The sequence below is a fragment of the Aphelocoma coerulescens genome, chromosome 4A (genome assembly GCF_041296385.1).
Source record: "Aphelocoma coerulescens isolate FSJ_1873_10779 chromosome 4A, UR_Acoe_1.0, whole genome shotgun sequence".
Taxonomy (NCBI): Eukaryota; Metazoa; Chordata; class Aves; order Passeriformes; family Corvidae; genus Aphelocoma; species Aphelocoma coerulescens.
In genome coordinates, this window is record NC_091018.1 from 12,758,963 (window position 1) to 12,782,036 (window position 23,074).

Consider the following 23,074-nt stretch of genomic DNA (forward strand, 5'->3'; position numbering starts at 1 on the left):
ACCTCATAGCTACTTTCTTTTTGCAGGAACACCTGACATTGATTCCTCCCCCAACCCTACCATGCTCTTCCTTTGAAATTGACTGATTTTTAGTTTAAAGGAGAGTACAAATAAAAAGCACTGAGTTCTACAGATCACATGCATTCCAAAACTTCATAGGATGTGTGCTCTCTGTGTTGAAATTGCAATCTATCCTCTATAACATTTTCACCTGACCAGGTAGTAGCTGGTATTTGATCACCTCTGAAAGATCGAATTCTACCTTTTGTTCTCTGGGATTGCAGGGCCATTTTAAGCTGTATTTTCTAGCTAGCCTTTCCATAACTTCTGCAGAAGCAGGTAATTTCCACCAGCACATTTAATGCCAGCATTGTTTAATCCCCTCCTGAAATGCAGTGAAAGGGAATTTAGAAGCAAGTGAAAGTACCTGGGTGAAGAAAGAAAGAGCATATCCCAATGTCAAAGCCTGAATTAATTTTTGTGCCTGCATGCATGTTGTTTTACTATAGTCCTGACTATTAAAAATGGGCCAGCTGATCGCCATGGTGGAATGAGAGTTTGAGAACCTCATGAGCTCTCAGTGAGTCAAAATCACTCCATCCCTTGTGCTAAATAGCTGTGCTGATGTGCACTGGAAATGCAGAGACAGTCTGCTCCTTACTCAGCCTGTTTATCACCTAAACTGGGCTGGTATGAAAAGTACATCAAATTACAAAGGCAATGAAGCAATGTCTAAGAAAAAGCCAGGGTCACACCCGAAAGCAATTGGTCTGTGGTCACCTGCACTCCTACACTGACCACTGGCATTCTGATTTGAAGCATATCTGGTGTGTTTGGGGCTTTTTCCTCTGTTTGGTAGAACTCAATTGCATTCTGCAGCTTTAAAGGTCTGATGCTCAAGTAGGCAGCTTGTCTGTGTGTGGCCCTTCAGCCACCAGACCACTCAAATCTATATTAAGGAATGTGAGGCAACAAAGCTGAATAGGAGAATGCCCTGGTTTGAAAGACAAGTGTCTGACAAGGAAAGCCGGAACCTCCCTTGGAATGGAAAATATGACCCCCTTCCCTCCAAATTATTACAACTCCAAAATTACAGAGTTTTCAGGCAAAGAGATGGGAAAAGGAGTAACAGTTCTTTACTAGAATATGTATATATGTATAAAACAAGGCAAACAAACAAACAGCCCCGGCAGCAACAACAAACAGAGCCAGAGCCCAGCGCCAGCCTCTCTCGGCCGCCCGCACCTTCCCCTCGGGTGCAGTTCCGCTCGCAGCCGGCAGGGGCGCTGGCGGCTCCCGGCCGGGCAGGGCGGGTGCGATGGTTCCCCCGCGCCTGCAGGGGGCGCTGTGCCACGAGCTCGGTACCCTCAGGCGGCGATGGCGGCGGGCTGGATGGCGGAATGGGCTGCAGCAGGAACCTCGGAGCGGCGGCTGGGACAGCAGGGGCGGGCACCGCCCCCGGGGTGGCGAACAAAGTGTAACAGAAAACTCCGCAGCCATAGTAGGAACCGCAGGGCGCCAGGCAGACTCGTAGTAGCGGGTTTAAGTGTAGCGAAAAAACCCGAAGCAGCAGCAGAAAGCAGCGGGGCTGGGCGGCAGCAGCCAGGCTTCTGCAAGCAGCTGCCGCAGGCAGCCGGGAAACACACCCTCCAGTCAGGTCAGGTGCTGGAAAGGTCCCAGTCCAACAGCTGCTCTTGCAAACAGAAGCTCACCCTCAGTAAGGAGAAGCAGTACAGGACAGAACTTTCTTCCCACAGCAGCAGCCCGACTGGCTCACCTCTGGTCCTGAGAGCAAGAAAACGAGAAAAGCTGAGCCCAGCCCCTCACCCCCCAACCAAAATCTCACAGTATCTCTGCCCTTCCCAAGAGAACGCCCCCCTAGCTAAGAGACTGCAGCCAACTGTACCCCTTTTCCCCATCTTGGCCACTTCTTTTGTCTCTCTTAAGTACCGTTATCCTCCCTAGGCAACAAATGGGAGAAAATTCCCTGAGAGAAAGAAAAAAAAAAGAAAAAAGTCCTAACCTCCAACAGGGAAGAAGAAAAATCTGAGCCTGTTGTCTACCCAGCATTGTCACCAGAGTAGATGTTTCTTAGAAGAAAGGGGAACCTGGTCTGTACCTTGGTCTGGTGGGGTATTTTCTGCCACCCCAGAGCTCTGTCCTACCCTTGATCCATTAGCTGTGGATCTCTTCATTGGAATCGGTCCTTTACCCATGAGTGGCAGCCTCAGTTCTGCCCCAGTACCAATGTTATCTGTTCCTCATGTCTTGCCAGCTTGTACCCTGTCTCCTCTCAGCCCTCCCTCTCCTGAAGTAGCAGTAATGCAATGCCTGCCCCAGGAGAACTGGGCTAGAGCCATGGCCACTATCTGGCCCACTGCTTGCTTGGCAGGAGAGAGACCACGGGGTGGGAGGGCACACAGGCAGAGAAGGGGACAAGGAGCCAGGAAACTCTGGGCTGGTGTGCTGCCAGTGTGCTAAATCCTGCTTCACAAATTCACATCCCTATATGGATGTTTTCTTTTCTTTTTTTTTTTAATTACTCTTGAATTTCCCATGGCTTGAGGGACAAGGCATTAATGGCAGTTGTTTAATTAATTTATACTCCAAGGTGCTATACTCTGAACTGCAATTACCTGTGTTGACCCCACTCCAGTGAGGCGGCAGAGCTGAGCAGAGCCCAGTGGACATCACCGAGGCTGTTTCAAGCTGATGTACCCAGCTGAGCTCAGAACACACCAGTCATGAGGGCCACAGACTCTGTTTAGAACACATTTCCTTCCATGTACCAGTCAGATCAATATTCACAACTATGCTTTTGACAATGCTGATTTAAAACTGTTTTATGGATTTCAGGGACCTGTAGGACCTTTGTAAAGAAGAAAAACCCCCGTGGCCTCCCCAGAAATAATCTTTATCAAAGTAATATAAGGGCAGGCACATACCTCAACAAATCTATCTGGTAACTACTTCTGTGTCGTGCACTGTATTCAGAAAACTCTGAGGACTGCGAGTAGCAGCAACACTGAAAAACAACTATCAACAGGAGCTCCACAGCAGCTGCTCTCAGTGGCTGTCAGGGAGCAGGAGAGCAGCAGATGAGCAACGCCCCACAACAAAACCTGGGGTAATGCTGTCCAAAGGGAGCAGTGCTCCACCCTGTTCCTGCAGCACAGGTTTGAACTTTCCTTTACTGCAGTGGCACAATACCCCTGTGAAGTGGTGCTTCACTTAATTAAGTCAAAACTGAGACTACTATGCATATTAATGAGCACCCTAATGAGCATTAATTTTTGATGTTTCTCGTTAACAAGGATTATAAACTATGACAAATTTCTGTTTGACTGAATGCCAAAATTTGGATGAGCGGAGGTTTAGAATTGTAAATCTGCATGCTTCCCCAGGGGATTGGAGCACCATGCAGATACGCTCTGAAAGCCTGCATGTCAAAGAAGAAATATACATGTCACAACAGGCTATCATCCACTGCCCTTCTACACGTGTCAGTGGAAAAGCACTCGCATCTTTCAAGGAGAGGCAACTCAGATTCAGGAATAATAAAGGAAGTAGCCAACTCTCAAAGAGTAAAAATGAATTATTCTTCTCTCATTGAAGGCAATGAAAACCCTTCAATAGCAGAGGTGAAGTCACCCCTCTGAGCTGTGTTTGTGCAAACACTTGGACTCCTGTGCAGGTCTAGTAAACATGCAGGTTTGTATCTGTTGTCATGACATTGGCGTGAATAAAATAAGCAGCTTTAAAAGATTAACATATCTCAAAAAAAGTCTGGCTCATGTAACACAGCTACAAAAAATTCTAGAGGATAACAAACCCATATGGATATTCCATGCAGATATTTTTGGCGTTGTCCTGTGCAAGCTGGACTTGGGTCCCTTCCAACTAAGGACATGCTATGATTCCATGATTCTACTCCTGTGCTGATTTTTACCAGGGCTTCCTCAGGCTTCAGCTGCCTGACTCAAGCAATGAGCCATGGGACTCCATCACTGAAACACACTCTTGATGTGTCTAAGCCACTGTTGCATTTTGTTCATTAGAAGATAATCAAAGTAGTATTTTAAATTCCTACCTTGCTTTTGTTCTAATTCTATCACAATCAAGCACCACTTTGAAGACGATAAACATAACACACCAAGTGGGGCTCATAACACACTAGCTGAGGCTCATCTGCACTTCTTGCCCCTCACTGGTTCAGATGGAACAAACTGGTGGTGTAAGAGTTTTATTCTTAAAAAATCATGAAGACAATGGCAAATGAGAAGGAGGAAAGGTGCAAAGTCAGGGGAGCCTGCTCTGCTGCAGTTTCACCAAAAGCCGCCAGTAGTTTGCTGCTACACTCCACCTTACCCATTTAACCACCCCACAAGTGTGTGATCCAGACCAGTACTCGTGTCATGATTCTTGTAACTAAAACTGAGGCTTCATAAAAAGTGACTTTTCAAAGTTATTTCTATTTCAGAATATTTAATTTAAAATCTTTGTGCGGTTTTCCCCTTTTTTATTTCTCAGTATTTTCTTCTAAGCATCACTAAAATCTTTGCTTTGTTATAATCTGGTGTTCAGACAGGAAATGCACTTTTTAAAATAAATTTTGAGAACTACTTTTTTTCCAAAATAATAAATTCAGTAGTGTCAATATCTGCCTTCCACCCCCCACCCCCCCCCAAAAAAAAGCACCTAAACAAACAAAAACAACACAGAACTTTCAAAAAACTGCTCTCAATGAGCAAGCAACTGAGGAGGGTGTCTGGCAGCCACACAAGGTCACCCAATTCACCATAACACACCTGGCAAAACTCTGTGTTCACTGATCTTCTGTGCTGCACCTCCTGCTGACACCCCACAAAAGCCTTTGCCTGTCTGATTACTTAATTTAATTGATTTTACTCTGGAGGTACTTGAATAGATTCGCTCCCCTTACTGCTCTCACTGCTGTTAATAAATCAGAAAATGGATTTATAAAAACCCCACTACTCTCCTCTCTATACAGCAGCCAGTCCTAAATTGCCATCTGATTTTCTCTGTGATTGCTGACACTTTTAGACAGCAGAAATATTTCTGACATTCACACTAAACCAACCTGGATGTTTTATACCTGCTGAGAATCTTACAGTCCTGTCTCCCCAGCTGGGAAGGTGGAAATAATGTTGCCCTTTTCCAGTGATCCATGACAAATTTTCATTTCTATTTTCAGTTCACTTTCTATTGGTGTGCCTTTGATTTCTGTTTTGATGTTGTTTCCAATAATCAAAATAACAAATCCAGCTTTTTACTCACTTCTTTCGAAACTATCATCAAATTATGACAGTTTCAGCATCCCAACAGGACATTTCAGAAAGACCTTCCATTAATATTTATACAGTAGGATCTCAGAGAATAGAAAAATGAATTAGCTTACAACCATTGTTTAGGTCAGGAAGATAACTGTAACTTATCATCATCCTTATTTTTCTGTCAAAGTGAGTGGTAACTGACAGCAGGATTTTCTAACTATCCCCCATATTATAAATATTACGGAGGGGTTAATTATTTTTTTCTTTGGAGTTGTGGAAAAATTGGGTCTAACTAGATTAACTGGCAAATCAACAAACACTGAGTGAAAAGCAACCAGTTGTCCCAGGTGAATAATGATGCTTTTGCAGTCACTTACTGTGCCCTGGAATCTGTCATAAAAAAAAAGCTCACACAGTTGTTATCAACCTAAGCATCTGGGATAGCAATGGGGGCCACTTCTCTCAGTAATCTCCCTCATGCACTTCTGAAAAGGATGGAAAAGGAGATTAGTAATTACAAAAATCAAATTTTGGAAAATATTTTTCCAATTGACCTGGAAATACACTTTTTATGGAACAACCGATAATGGGATTTTCCGAATTTTTTGTTTTAGGCAGTGATTTGATAGAAGTATGGAGAGCTCTTGGAAAAGCCACCAACTGCTGCTCAAAAAGGCCCCTCATTTTCAGATGGATGAAATCAGAATTGGTGTATCCTGCAACAGATGGTTATTTTATCTGATCAAGGTGTGATTCCCTAATTATAAAAGTTATGAGTGTTGTATGTTTGTGGAAGGGGGAAGGAAGGTTCTCCACCAGGAAAAGTCTCCCTTCAAGATTCCAGGAAATTTGCCAAACCACCATGCAATTATCAAAATATCACTTGTGCTTATTGCTTGGAAGTGCCACTAGACCTAATCTCAAAAAAAAAAAAAAAAAAGAAAGAAAAAGAAACAACAAAAAAGTAATGTTTTTATCTTGATTAACAGACTTGTACTGCTCAGGAGTGCTCAGATGACCTTCACCTCTCTCAACAAATGTTGACAGCTCTGAACATGCTGAAATTCATTAGTTCGCAGATGTCAGGAATCAGGGGCAAGTTGGAAAAAAACCCCAGGTCAAACAAACCAACAAAACCCCAAACTCCACACCTGCACTTTGCACAGGCTCACACCCACAAACACAAAGAGACATGAAGGCAGACCGGCTTCCAGACCAGGTGTCTGCTTCCCACTGTTGCCCTCCATGAAAGCAAAGTAGTGAAGGCACCAGGACAGACAATATCCCGTGACTCCATACTTCAACATCAATCACTGTCACAGCATGAGAGAGCAGGGGCACGCATCTGTCCGGTGCTGCAGGGAGGAAGGGATGAGCTGACCCGCTGGGTGCCTGTGAGGCCTCTTCCTGGGGGACAGGTCTGCAGTGTGACACTTGGAAAGGTAATCTGAGCTGCAGAGAAACACAGGGAAATGACAGGAATCCCCCACTGCCTGAGACGGGAAGGCAGCCTGCTCCCCTCCACTGGCAGCCCTGCAGGGGCTGGCAGCAAGAAGACATCTGCAACAGCATCGTAAGCCTGAGGCAGAAGATGCCCTGCTGTCCTTTCCCTCAGTGCAGGCCCTTTCCCCTCTTCCTCCCTCGCCGGGTCCAGCACAGCCTAGTGACAATGAGCAGTAAGGTTATTTATAACTGTGTTGGCACTGTATGGATCAAACTGGCTTTTCTTAGCCAGCAATGACGGGTTCAGTGGTGCATTCCTGACTCCAAGCACATTCCCATTGAAATCTGCCACCAGGCTGCCAGGGCAAGGAGAATGGGATCAACATCAAAAGCTATTGTCATTCTCACCTCACCCCATTTAAATACATGTTTACAGGCAGCAGCAGAGGTTGCTCTCACCATAGTCACTGAGAGGACACAAATAAACTTTAAATGAGTATTGCCACAGCCCAGGTCAATAGATAAATGATTGGTATTTAACAGAGCTCTTAGAGTGATTTTTAAAAGGAGAAATGCACATTTTATACTTCCTATTCATGAACAAAAGCTATACTGAAATTTAGCTTGGCATTGGCTGGGCTTTGTGAGTTACAGGGATAAACGCCATTATTTTTCTGCTGATAAAATGCTATTTCAACTCATTCTATTGTCTATTTTTCCCTTGCCAAGATTTCCATCTTTTTGTCCCATGCTACTCCTATCTGCACTAGAGGCTACCTAAAAACAAAGCTAGGCAGTGGAATATTTCCTTTATTGTCTGTTGATAAACTGGCAGTCTGCAGGGATTGCTCCATACAGCCTGTTCCATACAGGCCCACAAGTTGCTGCTGCTGCGCTACCATGACTGCACAACAGGATTGCAAGAAATGCCCCCAAACTTGCATCTATTCCAGTTTCCAAAGAGTAAGATTACCCCAGTGTAAAGAAACACCACTAGACATTCATGTAGAAGTGTATTATTGGGACTGGAAACTTTCTTCTAAGATAAAAAAATAACATTTTAACTATTACAATATTCTGCTTTAACATTTGTGACCAAACAGTTGGACTACTACATGAGATCACTGGGAATCAACCCAAAACTGATTTATCTGGTTCTACTTGCCAAGCTGAATGACAAGTTGAAAACTGAAGCAACCAAATATGTCTTGAAAATAGTTGCCTCAAATAGTTGCCTTTCTAAAATAGTTCCTCAATCCATGATGTAGAACAGAACTAAGAAAGAGCAGCACCCCTCCTTGGCAGACACAGTGCAGATAAAACCACCTCTCTTGCAAAAATCTCAAAGAAAAGAAGAATATAAATTCAGGACTCTGCTACTAGAGGAGAATGCAGTTTCCACCTCTGACAACTTCATGCTACATGGAAAATATTAGTTAAGAGTGAGACACTAGTGTAAGGAAAAGAGGATAGAACAGCTAAGTTGAAGAAAACAGAAAATTTTGCAAGAATACCTCTGAGTGCTTTTCCTTATTTAATATATTTAAGTCTACCAGTAAGAGTGTGCTAATGAAAAATCATTAGCTGATGATATCAGGAGACCTGATCAATACTCAAAGGGGGAACTGAGTATCACACAAGAACTACAAGATCAAAGCTGAACACCAGGCATTTAAGAACTACAAGAGTTTTGCTGTAAAGTGGAAACTGTGAAGAGAATTGAGGAAGACTTGGGTGTGTGGCTACAGACGTGGCAAACACAGTGCTAGTGTGCATCAACCAGCCAGCTGCAGCAAGGACACAGAGGTACCAGTGCAACTCTCCAAGCACTGAAAGAAATTCAAGGCTGAGAACAGTGATGGTTATTGTCATTAAAGAAAATCTCTTAAAGATGAATGTTATTTTTGCCCTCAAATGAATGGGTATGTATTGACCAAAGACTGACTGAAAACAAGAAGTAGGGGGGAAAAGATTATCTAAGGAAAACATTCAGCAACAGTCTTTGAATAATGGAAACAGCAGAAAAAGAAGTAGCTTGAGTTTAATATATTTGTGACTGGCAATATTTTGTATGATGTGAATGGAATTACAATTCCCTGCATTGGTAGGCTGCTGGACAATGCTCTGGGAAGCACTGCCCAGCCCAGGGCTCTTGTTCTCCACTTGGCAAGAGTCACCTTGAACTGGATGATTCTGCAGTACTAAGTCCTAAGGGAATTCATCATATTTAATATTAAAGACTTTACTTTGACACAATTTCAATTGACTACAACAAATCAAAGCAAACTCTGCAATAAATGTCTTCATAATGCCTTGTGCTGTAGCTGTACTTTGAAAGTCCAAAATCAATAAAAGCAAAATGGTGACATATGTTTGTATTATTTGGAAAGCTAAATGCATGCAAGGGATCTGTCACTGCAGGATTAATAGAGTACAAGATGTTCTGTTTGTTGGGCATCTGATTGTCTGTCTCATAATATGAATTTTGAAATAGCTAGGGATTTCTGCTAGTGCATTTGCAGGTTTATGCTGAATTTCATATTAACAATAAATCATCCTGTATGTATAGTTCTCTTTTTCAATTTACTGCAACATAACTTCATCAATCCACACAGGGAATAGGGCCGTACGCATAATGAGTAGAAATCTGATAATAAAATATTAAGTAAGACAACAAAACAAAAACATTTGAAATATTAATACCAAGGCTCTATAATACCCCTCATTGCTATTCAGCCTACATTTGGTGTGCACATACCTCTTATGTTTGGGTGGAGTGACAGCAGCAGAGTGCCAAGTAGCCTATCCTAATGACTGCAAAATAATCTACTGGAAATTAGGAAATCCATTTAACAATGATGTAAATGAAAGTAAGATGCATTCTGTTGTGAGGTGAAAGATATTATTTTTACTGTAGTTGGCAAAATTACCTTTGACCAAGTAATTATTCACTACCTTAGATCTTTTTCTACACACTGAGGTCTTCGCAAAGCGGACGTGAATGTGTTTGTCAAGACTGATCCTTGGCCGCCTCTGTGTCTGTGCTAATGAGGCAGAGAAGAATTCCTGACCCAGTGAGGTCCCCTGGTGCTGGACACAGCATGGCCTGTGCTAAGCCGGTTCTTAGGCACTGCCTTGACTTCCAGCACCCCCTTCCCGCAGACATTGCAGCATGTGCTTAGATTGGATCCCACGCTGACACAGGCGTGGCAACAATAGGAACTCTGCACATACCCATGTACTCACCTGAAATCAGGGCACATACCTTTGCCCTGGACTTTTTGGTATCTCCTGCAGATTCAGATACTGAAACTCATGGAATTAATCCAGTCTTGGATTCAATTTTTAAATACATCGATATTCAAAACCCACAGACAAGACTTTTTCAAGAATAAATGATTTTGGTATTCCACAAAATACAGCTCTCCCATCCCATGTGTCATGTAAATAGGCTCACGAACTGAGTCATTCTCCTCAGCTAACCAGGATCATATTTACTTAACTGATGTGAGCAGACAAAGAAAAATATACCACTTGCTCAATGTGTGCAAAATTTATGGTTTGTAGCTAACATAATGTGTTTAACAATTTTATCCAAGTTTCAATCTAGGACAAAACAAATATGTTCACATAATCCTGAGCAATATTGTAGCAGTTGCCTGCAGTAAGTGATTTAAAGTTTTAATTAATCATTAAGTACACTGTACACATACAGGTTTATCTTTTTAAATAAAAATATGCAAAACTTCCAGAGTCATTAACAATTTAATAAGCTGTTCAAACAAGAGAAGTCTTTGAAATGCTTGATCTGTGCCTGTGCCTTCTAAGCATCATGCAATAATTTATCATTTTCACAAATTGCTTGTCAGCTGGACCAAAACGACGTGTTCTGCAATTATTTCCATTCTGAAAAAGGGTCTATATAATCTTCATGTCAATTGGTACAAGAAGTATATGGAATCAGGTAAAATATATTTTTCATTGAAAAAATGTTAATTGGCTTTATGTCATTAAGAGTTGCAGAGAACCCAAGGAAAAATGTTCTATTGCCAGATCACAGAGCTGCAATATCTACATTTTACATGCAATAACATAAACAGACAACAGCAGTAATAACCAAGTGGAGCATACTGGCCTTGACAGCATAAAGTGAACTGCAGGACACTGCTCATGCAAGTCTGTGTTGTCAAAAGGTCATCATATATCTTCACCTGCAGCTGGAGGGTATTTACCTGGACATCCACCAGTTTCACCTCCAAATTAGGCTCAGTTTTTGCCAGAGGAGGGTGCGTTGGTAATGAGGATGACCTTCACCATTGCAGAGCCATTTCAGCTGTCCCCTACTTCAGCTGGAATTGGATTAGCTTGGCAGAAATTTGCTATATAAGTGAAACAGCAGATGTGCAGCTCAGGGCTCCACTTTCCTTGTCTGGGTATTAAGCAAGGAACAGAGGCAGGGAAGATTCTCCCCAACTCTTGCCTAAATTCAGTCACGATTTGTCCCATCATATGAAGTTCATGATAATGCAGCTGATGGCAGTACATTAAATGAACTATCACATACACAGGAGGGAGAATCCCCCAGTGATCTGCAGCAGAAACTGAGTGTCAGCTTTCTCCTTGCTACCTTCCCACAGTAACCTATAGCCATGGGACAGTCTGGGACCTACGGTAAAGCCTCCTACCAAGAGTAACAGCAGTTTGAGTGAATATTGTGACTAAAGGCACCAAGTATCATAATTTGACTCTTGACTCTACCTGGTGTCAGGGCAGAGTCACTGTAAAGCTGAACCACTGAAAAATCCAGTTCCTGTAGCACTCCCTTGCTTCAACAGGTAACCTTTTAATATCTTCCTATGATTGCCACATAGTATTTAGTCAATAGAGGAAAAGTCTTACTGCATTTGAAGGTCTGATACCAGTCTCTAAGTGCTTCTTACGAAGACAGCTGACAAGTTACTTTTACAAATTACTTTACTGGTTTACACTGAGACTTGCATTCTGGTTTTATTGTATTTTTAATTGTTTAATTAATATTGTTAAGGAGAAACAGAACTAGTCTAAAATTTGACCTCATTGATTTCCATATCCAATTCCTGCTATGGTACATGAAACATCCCGTGGAAATTTCTGGATAGAGTGCAGTGATTAATCTCATCCAAATTCATGGACTTCAATACACTGCACTCACAACTTAATAATTCAAGTTCTATTTTCTGCAATAGCTTATAGAACCTTGTTTTGTAAGCATAAAGTTTAACCATTTTTTAACTGCAAAGGCAATAATGGTGCTTGTCAAGGCTTGCTGGTCTCTAAATACCCACACTGGCACCTCACCATGCTGAATCATTACACCTCCTTCCCAAATCGTTATACCTCATTCCCAGAGTCACATTGCTTTGTTTTATGTTACCGAAGTGTGAGAATGCAACACAATTCACTGTCAAAGAAAAGAAAATGGAAAACAACTTTTGTTTTGAAAATGCAAGTTAAGGAAGAATATGCACATCTCCAAGCCTGTACCTTTCAAAGTGTGCTGTTTGGGATGGCTTTCTAAAATGGCTTTGACATTTTGTGAACACCCCCAGCCAAGCATTGTGAATTATTTTGTTCATTTCACATCCAAGACCCAATGGCTTTTCAAGCATTAAAAGCATATACTGCTGCATATAAACTTGAAATAGCAGAGCTTTGAACTTCTCATTGCCTGCTATTTAAATTGCAGAATGACTATGGAATTGAAAGGCTTTAGAGATCAAAAATGTTTACTCTTAACTAGAACAGCCACCCAAAACAGAGTGACATCTGTTAACAATATCAGTGAAACAAGGGAAAGAGCAGTCATTCTTGTAATAGAGATATAGCAGATAATATGTTTTATTTTGTTGCCAACAATGAACAATGGTGGTAACAGAACTTGTAAGATTGACATGGCAATCAAACAGCTGGGAAGAGAAACTCTGGCTAGATGGATACAAGAGGACTTCCACCAGTGGAAGCAGCAATCATGCATCAACAGACATGTAAGAAACACTACTAGGGCCACAGAAGCATTTTAATCCTATGCTCTTTAAGTTTTTTGGCCTGGAAAAAATAAGACACTGAATTCATACAAGGCTAATACTTCTAATTACATGATTGTATCATGTAATTTGACATGTGGAATCATATAAACACATTCTCTCTAACTTACATCCTACAGGTATCAACAGCATATTCTGGACTCAGTAGTAAATTATTGCAATGTCAGTGGGTGAACTGCAGAGACCAGGTGAAGAATTTGTAGCAAATAAAGTGGAATAAACTGCCTGTCATTAGGGGCTCCAGCATTTACTCTCTAGGATCGACTTGATTCAAAGAAAAGACTGCCTTCATGAAGCTGAACTCTTACTTGGGTTGTAGGAAATTAGATCTTCTGTGTTTCAGATACTTTGGGAAGATCTCTGAAGACAATGTGGTGCTTAATAGAGATGTTTGTTCTTAGTTACTTCATATATTTTTGTTCTAATTTTATTGTAATTGATTCAGTGTTCTGAGCATTATGAACCTTTTTTTTTCACTACACAGTGTACCACAATCTCTCATTAATATCAATGAGATATGTGTAAGCTTCATAAGCCACTCAGCATTCAGCAGGATTAGAGTAACTTGACAAAAGGAGCATTGAAATAGATTTTAAAAAAAGACCTGTAGCATTTAGCACTTCAGTGGCATGTTCTGTGTTATTTGCATGCCTTGCTGAATCTTAACCACAAACTTCATTGAATATGATTCCCTGCAGAGGAGAATGAGTGTGCACCTTACCTGTATACATCAGAATTTTGAGGCCAGCTGAGGATTTATGTTTTCTGAAGAAGCAAGGGAGATAACTCCAGCTGGGTTGGAAAGGTAAAGCTAAACCAAGAGAGACAGAAGCAAAGTACTGCATCACTAACGCAGTGACATCAGTGAACAGATTGAAATGGGTTAGAAAAATAAATGGAAGTCTGAAAGCACAGTGTGGAGCTATGGATCTGGGCTCTTATATAAGAGTTATATCATACAAAGGAAATAAAACATCATTTGACTTACATTGCTCACCATGCCATCCATTACAGTGGTGTTGCCAGACAAGAGCTAGGACAGATTTAGCCCCGTGCAAGTTGCCTTCCAAATGCCAGTACATAAATTATTATATTCTGTCTCCATTTGAATACTCAAGTGGCACTGAAGTAGATATTTGTGCCTCACAGTCTCACTGTTCCACCAATATGCAGAAATGGGAATCCTCAGGCACCTACATTTACAAATTAAGCACATTATTCTGTAACAAATGACTACACACTTGAAAATTATTTTAAAGCAATCTGAAAAAAAGCCTACAGGGGTTCTACAGATTTATTGCAAAACAAGAACAACATTAAACCACAAAACATAGACAAAAAATAACATCATTTCCCATATGTTCAATGTGTGAAACAGTTATACAGCCCTTTAGGTAGCAATTGTAATAAAGAAAAGTCATCTGGGTCAAATGGCATATTTCTATTTATTATTAGCATTATTTAAACTATACTTAAGGTGTACAGAGTGCTCTAAAAACAAAAAACTGACAGAGCCCTTCCCTCTGTCAAATCATACAACCTGCAGTAGGCGAATCAAAGCATAATAACGTTTAGGTTTTCACAGTGAGGAAAAATGTCACAACAAAAACAGGTTTCAAAGTTTTTGGCTGTGAAGTGAAAGGCTAATTTAAGGGTTTTTTTCTTTTTATTACAGAAAAAGCAGCAGTCTGGGTTCAGATGGGCTCCTCCACTAACGCAGTTGAAACTACAAACAGGACTATCTCCAATACTACCAAGCAAACATAAAACAACAAGGAGCTCCATAAAACAAAAGAAAGCTCAGATCTCATTTGTTGGGTGCCAGCAGTGCACTATATATATTTCAGAGGAGCTCACACAGAGTGAAGCAGAGTTTCAAGGCAAGACAAGTCTCAGATGATCCCCCTGTCGTTAAACTAACACAGAGTATTTTATTAACCACGTCTGCATTTGCTACAGGAAGTGGCAAATCCTGCTTGGGTTTTTCTCAAGGTGTTGGCTGGCCCACACCTGGCAAGGAGACCTATGTCCCCTCTCCTTGGCCCTGGGCTAGTGACAGAGCAGCCATGCTCCTGCTTCCAGGGAGTTTGTAAACAAATTTTGAGGCTGCTCCTTGTCACAAGCTCAGAGGGACTGACCCCAAGGAGGGTGTCCCTGGTGCCTGGGGCAGCCCCTAAGGAGCCCTTGCCCTGAAGGGGATGACAGCAGGGCACAGAGCCTCTTCAACACAGAAGGACCAGTTGACAACAGCAGATTTGGGGGCTTGGAGACCTCGACAAGTGTCCTATGTTCAAACTGGAGAAATAGATGCAAGGGTTCTTCACTGCTCAAGGATCATTTCAGACTTCACTGAGGGAGCCTGACATAATAAAGGCAGTCTTCTTATCTGTGTAGCAAGTAGATTCTCTTGCATGCAGATGAACCATAAACTCTTCCAAAATATGTAGGAACTAATGTCTGATGCCTCACGGCATTGCAAGATGTAAAGGAAATACAGAATGGATGGAAGAGTTACAATTTTACTATAAGAAACAGGGCACATGGACTGCTAGGGAGAAACTTTGGAGGAATTAGGAACACAGCACACCCTTTTAGACCTGTGTAACACATATATACAGCACGTTTATGTATGAAACACATATATAACTATATAAACCCAAAAATTACACACTAAAACATTCCTCTTCTGTTTTTTCCTTCCTCCTTCATGTTAAAACATAATGCACAAAGAAATAATTTTCATTTACAGAAGTGCCATACTTATAAAAAATAATTAAAACATTAAATTTTTCCAAATAGATGTGATGCAATAAATTAAATTCAGCATTTACTGGAAGGAAAAAAAAATCCCTCAGCCTAAACTTACTGATATGAGGAAGACCAGCTTCCAGGTCTTCTAACTGATATTTGTGGTATCATCATACTTTTGTCCACTTCGTTGTTATCCTCTCCCCAGCAGCCTACATTAACTAGTCCACACCACTGGAAACATCACTGTTGGTGTGACCCAGCCCACTGCGGGGCTGGGGCAGCGTGATGCCAATCAATCCCAGCCCATCCCCTGGATCGAGTTCCCCGAAGAGGCAGTCTCAGAGGGTGGGTTGAGGGGCGGCTCAGATGCCTAAGCCGCACCCCCCGGGCGGTGCCCGGGTACAAGCCACCTCCCCAGGTTCGGGAAAATTCCCGGTTACTCGGTTGTTCATTGGTTCTCTGTTATAACTCCCGCCTCTCGGTTTACCCCCAGTGGCTCTTGTTAAATTGTATCCTCCCCTTGGCTTGTAACTCATTGGTTGCTTTCCCCTTTCCCCGCGGTTTTCAAACTCCGGGAGGGTTCCCATCACTTCCCATCACATTCCATCCCTTCCGAGCTTGTTCGGGTTGCGAAACTTCTCACAATAAACCTGTTAGGAGCCAGACCAGAACAGCCTCTCTCTTCCTTTGTCTCCGAGCTAACGTGAGCCGATCCCATCGGCTCCTGCCATGTTCCCTCTGCAAAGAAGCCAGCTAGCCGGCTCAGCCAGGAGCACCTTTCCTGATGCCAAAGTCACTTCAGCGGCGCGGGGAGGTAACGCAGCTGGACTCTCTCTGACCTGGGGCACGCCAGAGCTTGTGCCTCGAGCACCAAGAACTGTGTTACATCACCTCCAGCCGTGCTCACGGGTGCTGATTTTATTTCTCTCAGTAATTTCTTTAATGTTGTGTGTGCATACAATACCCAGTAGTTCAGCTCAGATTTACACAACAACTCCGCTATTTCCTACATGCAAGTGCATTTCTCTAAATTGGATTTCTGAATATAATGCAAGAACATTTTGCTTACAAAAAAACTTTGTTTATTAGCAACATAAAATTGTCAGGTGTTTATGCCCCACTTGTAAATACTGGGCCACATTAACATAAACTTGCCAAATGGAGGGTGGGGGGAGAGTGGGCTATTTTCCCTGCAATCCTTCAGCAGGAGACCAAAAGAATAAATAAAATCAAGCATGGTGGGAAGAGTTACTATTCATTCTTGTAATTCATCCCTGGCTACGAAGAGGAGACACATGGCCTGGAGGACATGAGCGTGCCCAGCCATGGCCAGATCCCCTTATTTACTGCCCTGAGCCCCAGCCGTGTTTGCCAGCTTGACTTCACAGGAGAATGTGTTGGCTCATCTTGTGAAAATATATTGTTAGACTATATATTTTAAATGCTGCCTACCCTCCTTGTAAGATTCAAGACCTAATCAATCCTTTATGTTATAACCAGGTGTAAGTCATAAAGGGGTTGTTATTACAAAATTTTATGGAGTGAGGCGCTTAGGTACTCATGCGGCAGGGAGGTTATAACATCCACTGCACCCTCCTGTTTTCAGGTACTGGTGTCAAGATTTCTACCTACTGGTCAATTTTAAATATCTTCCATTACTCTGAACGCACTGGTTTCAAATTTTAGGGTTGCCTCTGCTGCTGGTATATAAGAGCAAAATTCTTCAGCCACAGAGAGAGCCAAATAAGACTCTCCAGGATGTTTCAGCTTGGAGGCCAAAGTTCACTGTTGGCATGTCACAGCACTAAATTTGAGTTTGCACCTCTGGGTTTAAAACCCAAACAGATTCCCTCATAACTGGATTTTGTATGCATGTTGTGCATCTGCCTATGGTGTTTGAGATGTCCTCTCACAAATTTCCTGTAACAGTCTGTGCTCCCCTCTCCAGATTCCAGCAGGCCCTTAAGTACCTTAAGTCCCGCACACCAAGCCCCACCTTTGGTGGTGTCTCACTCTGCTATTTTTTCCTAGGTGATTCTGCCTCCTCTGTAATTTGTCAGAGTAGTTGTAACTCAAAGGATCCAGTTCCCACCCACACAAATTGAAAAAAAAATTAGGGCGAGACAAGATACCAGGTATCCACAGTGCTATTACTATTATCTTGATAAAATAGCAGGGACACACATTCTGCCTGTCACAATTAAGGTGATAAATGCCTGTTTCTTTGAGGCTTGTTTGGAAGTCAATTATGCAGATTATTTCTAGAATACAGACAGATGGTGTTTTCCCCCATATGAGACAATCAAGTTGAACTTTGATATGTGCATAAAAATACTGTAATTTGTCAAGCTCCAATGGGGCCATTTTATCACAGATAACCAAAAGACTATATGGATTTTTGTATTTGCCTCTTTTCGATTAACACAGCCTATGTTTTTTTTTTATTCCAATTTTTTTTTTTAATGGAAGCTTTGCTATGTTTTATCTTGAAGCCAAATATTGATCTTTCAGTTTAGTCTTCAGGTTTTGATTAACGCAGAAGGTTGCCAAGTGAACGGCTTTTTGTTTGTTTTTTGTTAATTCTTTTTTTATTATTCACTTGTCACAGTAAATCTTGCTTTTATTGTCCAACCACTGAAAAGAAAAAATGGATTGATTTGAGCCCCTAAATAATTTACAATGCAGAGCTTTTTGAAAAGACTGATGCAATGTTGACCTTCATTTTTGCCCCTTCTCTTGTTGGCAATAGAACGCTTTTGATTGACTTGAAAGGAAGAAAGACAGAAGATTGATTTTGACATGTTAATCATGGTTTAATTCGACTAAAGCTTTAGCAAATGAGTGTTTAGGAAGACATTTTTAACAAAAGAAATATAAGCTGTTGTAAGTGTGAGAATTATTATAAATATTTTCCTTGTCATTTTCATTCTCTATCAGGCTAAATTTCATGCTCCTATTTAAAAACTGAGTTATATTTATTTTTTATTAACAAATGTCCTGATGGCCTGTATTCCTCTTCATCAGCTACATAATGTGTTTGCTAAGCAATAAAAACAAATAGAAAAGCTCTGACTGAATGTAAGAAAGGATGGTCTGAAACAAACTGGGAGACAAAGATCTTGTTTCTTGTAGAGACTTTTTATATCACTGTGGGCAAATAACTTGGGCTCCCAGGGAAACACAGTGAAGGCAAAGCACCAGCTCCAGTCCAACCCAATACAGGAATGCCTTAATCCTGCTCCCAGAGGAAAACAAGATGTCATCCAGGCTATACATATTAACTAATGCTGCAAGTTCAGAACATATGTAGTCAATAATAGATGCCATCCTACCTCTCTGAGGCTGAGGGTTAGAGGAGGTAGGGTAAGTAACACCTGCCTAAGCAAGGAATGTTTTGAGGTCTCTTGATGGAACACAAGGTATTATTCTGAGAACTTTTTAGATACTTGGCAGCACTACCTAAATATAAGGTATTGTGGTATATATATATAAGGTGTATATATATATATATATATATGTATGTATGTGTGTGTGTGTGTGCTAAGTATATAGCACAAATACCTGGTAAACAAATCATATAGGTTTAGATCCAGCCAGGCATTAAGCCAAGAATTTAGGTGGAACATCGTACCTACTTCAGCTGTCAGAGGCATGAGGTAGTTTATCACGGTTCACAAGGACACATGGATATCAGAGTTGTTAAAACCCAAAACATTTCTGCAAAACACATAAACAGGCACTTCAAACACCTGCTCTCCTCAATCTACTTGCCAAAGTACCTAAATATTCTAAAAGTTTCCGTTCAGCCTGAAAGAGCAATTTCAACAACTTCAGCTTTGCCAAGTTAGAAAGTTGCTCTCAAGATATTAATGTTACCAGCTCTGACCTCATCCACCTTCCAAACAGCAAAATGCTGCACAGTAACCTACCAGCCATGCTGGGCTGGGCCCTTACCAGTGAACCTGTCAATATTTCTTGCATCTTTTCTGTTCTGGTGATTGTTTAATATCTCTGGATATGCAGTACCTTCATTAAAGACAATGCAGTTACTCCAGATTTTCACTGGCCTCACCAAGAAAAAAACCTGGATCCGTATAAATAAAATATTATGTGAAAGTAATAAATATTTAGATTTTCTCTTGCAAATGTACTACCTCATTTTCACTCCAATAGAATATAATACCAGCAAGTACTCAGGGGTCTGGTAATGCATTGTTACACTTGCCAGATATGCAGGTGTACGAGCTCCATGTGCTGAAGGGTATAATGCTCTTCTCTTAGAATACGAATTAAATTAGGCCATTATCTCAGTAAAGTTCTGATCCATCAATATGACTGTTCTGGTAGTAAATATCACCATAGAAGTAGTAAAATCTGAAGACATGCCTAACTGTTCTGGACTGGAGCCTAAATTAGATTTCCAAATAGAATAACATATGTCTTGAATGTTAAGCTCCCCCTGAAGTCAACACTATCCTTATGGACCACTTTGTTTCAGACTTTGCATTTTTTTAATGAAATCATAATTTTAACACAATACAATCTCTCTTCTAGTCATTAACAACTTATAATCAAAAAAAAAAAAGAGCCCTAAAAATGAGTAAGCCGTGTGCCTTTCAATCATGAACTCCTATTATCTCCATTCTATCCAGATGTTACTGAGACTAATAATTTTCCTTTTTTTAATAATGTTATGTGTACATGGTAAGCACAAATGTGTTCTAGGACTGCTTATCTCCATGATTTTTGATGCTCACAAAAAACTTGTACAGGTGGTGAGGTCTCTGCAAAGGTCAGGAACGCTCAACAATAATAGGTTATACTAAATTTGGACAGTTTACATGCAGAAAGAAGCCTGAAAAACAGGAACTGTATATCTATACAAATAAATACACCTCATTTTATTGAAACTCTATTCATAGCAAGTAATTGCAAACAGGACATCCCAGTGGACTTAACTTCTCCAGGGAGTCTAACACAGTCATCTTTACAATTGACTGTGTCTACTTTCTTTTGCATGCCTCTTTGGCATGAGTAGAATCTCATTTATGCTACTGGGTTTTGAATAAAATATCACAGGTGTTTTCAGTTCCTTTCCATCTCTGTTTTGTCTGAAAGGTAGAGTTCACCACTGTCCTAAGATAAAAATGGACCTTCATTTAACCAGTTCCTCATCCAGGCTGTAAATGCCCTGCAGGCCAGTGAGCTGGGAGCATTCAAACACAGACACAACTGCTTCCTCTGCATTAACTTGGCAAGAAACAATATTTTTAAAAATCCCAAACATTTGTTAATGGGAATGTGGAGGGTGAAAAGGAGTAGGAACTTCAACAGGGAAAAGGCCAGTGCAGCAGCAAGAAGGCACAGCCTCTGCTTAAGAGTCCTGTTCTCTGTCCTCCTTCATCCCACTCACCTTCTGAATGGTGATCACAGAGCCACAATCCTTCCATGCATGAACAGCATTCAACTCATAGCTGGAAAAATCCATTGTAGTCCTTCAGTGTTTCAAGGAGAGAAAGCACAGAATATGAAAGGGTGAATACATGCTAACAGAGAAATCTACAAAGTGACAAATATAAGTTTTTTATTGGCTTTTTTAAAGCACATTCATTTTTTAAAAGCACACTGCAGAGGGAAGAAGATGCTAGTGATGTGCATTTTCAATAAACCAACTTCATTATTATCAAGTGAGAGAATCAAAAAATTGATTAATTCTGCACATCCTTAAGACAACTTGTTCTATTTTCAACTGTGTGAAAGTTTACAAGGACAAATCAGACCTTTGAAACTAACAATTTCTTTTTTAAGGGTGTCCTTGAAAGACTGCAGCCATATATAACTTACAGAATACAAAAAAAAAAAAAAAAAAAAAAAAAAAAAAACACGTAAATAACAAAATAACAAAAACTCAGGTTGAATGTCAGAAATGGAAAACATACATGCAACTGCTGCAAAATAAATTACTATAGTCAGAGCTGCTCCTCAGACTCAAGAGCTCATATGGCAGTCTTTTAAAGGTCAACACTGAAGGCAGTCACATTAGAAATGAAGTTCAAGAATATGAAATCCAGTGTTCAAATGATTTCTTTGCCCAAGGTCCTTATTAGAAAGGTAATCTCTTTTCTATCACTGTTTAACAACATACCATTACTTTGTGAAGTGTTTTAAAATACCTGGAGTACAAAAGATTATATTTAAAACCAATTCATTCTAAGACATCCCAAACAATACATAAAAAATGGGAAAGAAAGGATAAAGATGTTAATTTTACTGGCAATTTTCTAACACTCCTTGAGAGAGAAAGCAAACAGCCTTAACTCCTAAAATTACATTGCAACTACAGACCATTTTATCATGTGAAAATTACCAAGTGATGATAATTTCTCTGCTGATTTTAAATAAAGCTTCTTGGACTCTCTCACACACTGTCCTTCCCACTCTTTTTGCTATTAAAGAAAAACCCGTGAAGTTACCCCCCAGGTGAATTTTGCCAAATACTTGTAGTTCCAGTGTCAGAACCACATCTTGCATAATGGAAAGTTTACATGAAAAGTCAAGGTTTTGATGAATGTCACACTTGAAAGCCAATTAAGTGGGCTGAAAGGAAGACACAATTTCCCATTGTCTAATTGCCTCACAGCACCTTCAAGGTAATAAATTTGTCACATTGAATTATTAATGAGGAACGAATATTTGAGTTGAAGCCTTGAATAGAAAGTAGTTCATTATCAGTTGGCATTGTTCCTTCCAAATAAAAGAGGGGCACTATGGGAGTTAAAGAAAGTTGTCAGAGAAAGCTTTCGCTCACATCACTGTCTCACACACTAAATGCACCTTTTACATCCTGTAAACATTCCAATGAGGGGGAAAAATTATGGTGCATTTCATTCCTAATTCTCTTTGGCCTTTGCAGCCTGACAAATAAACTTCCATCTGGATCTCCCAAAACACACGCTTTAACTGTATCACTTCAGACACAGAGGATGGAAAATTTTTAGAATTGGCTACATAAAAGTACAAGGAGCACAATAAAGCAGAGGCCAGTTTTAGGTTTATGTGGCACTTAAAGGCTTTCTGTCTTATCTCCTCTGCAAAGCATTGCTCACACACCTGCTGAAGCCGGGGAGACAGGTAGATCCGTGTATTTATCCTTAATCCACAGTTTCTAAAGCGAAGATGATGCACTTGACAAACATTCATTTCAGGATAGGAGACCTTTCTAGTGGTGAGGGACTCTGCTACACATCCTATGAACAATGAGAGAAGTCATAGAAAAAATGGGGCCCATGTCCTTGGTTTGGTGTTAGATCAAATTATGAAATTGAGTTCCTTTGGGCATATCTTGGCTTTCTCAACAGCCCAGACTGGCCATGCAGTGTCTGGAGCCCTGCCCTCCCAGACCACAGGGTGGCTGTCAGCTGTTGGAAGGACACACCCCACAGACAGCACCCACCTTTGCTGCTGTAAGTTACAGCATCTTTCACTGCATTCGTGGTACCCCAG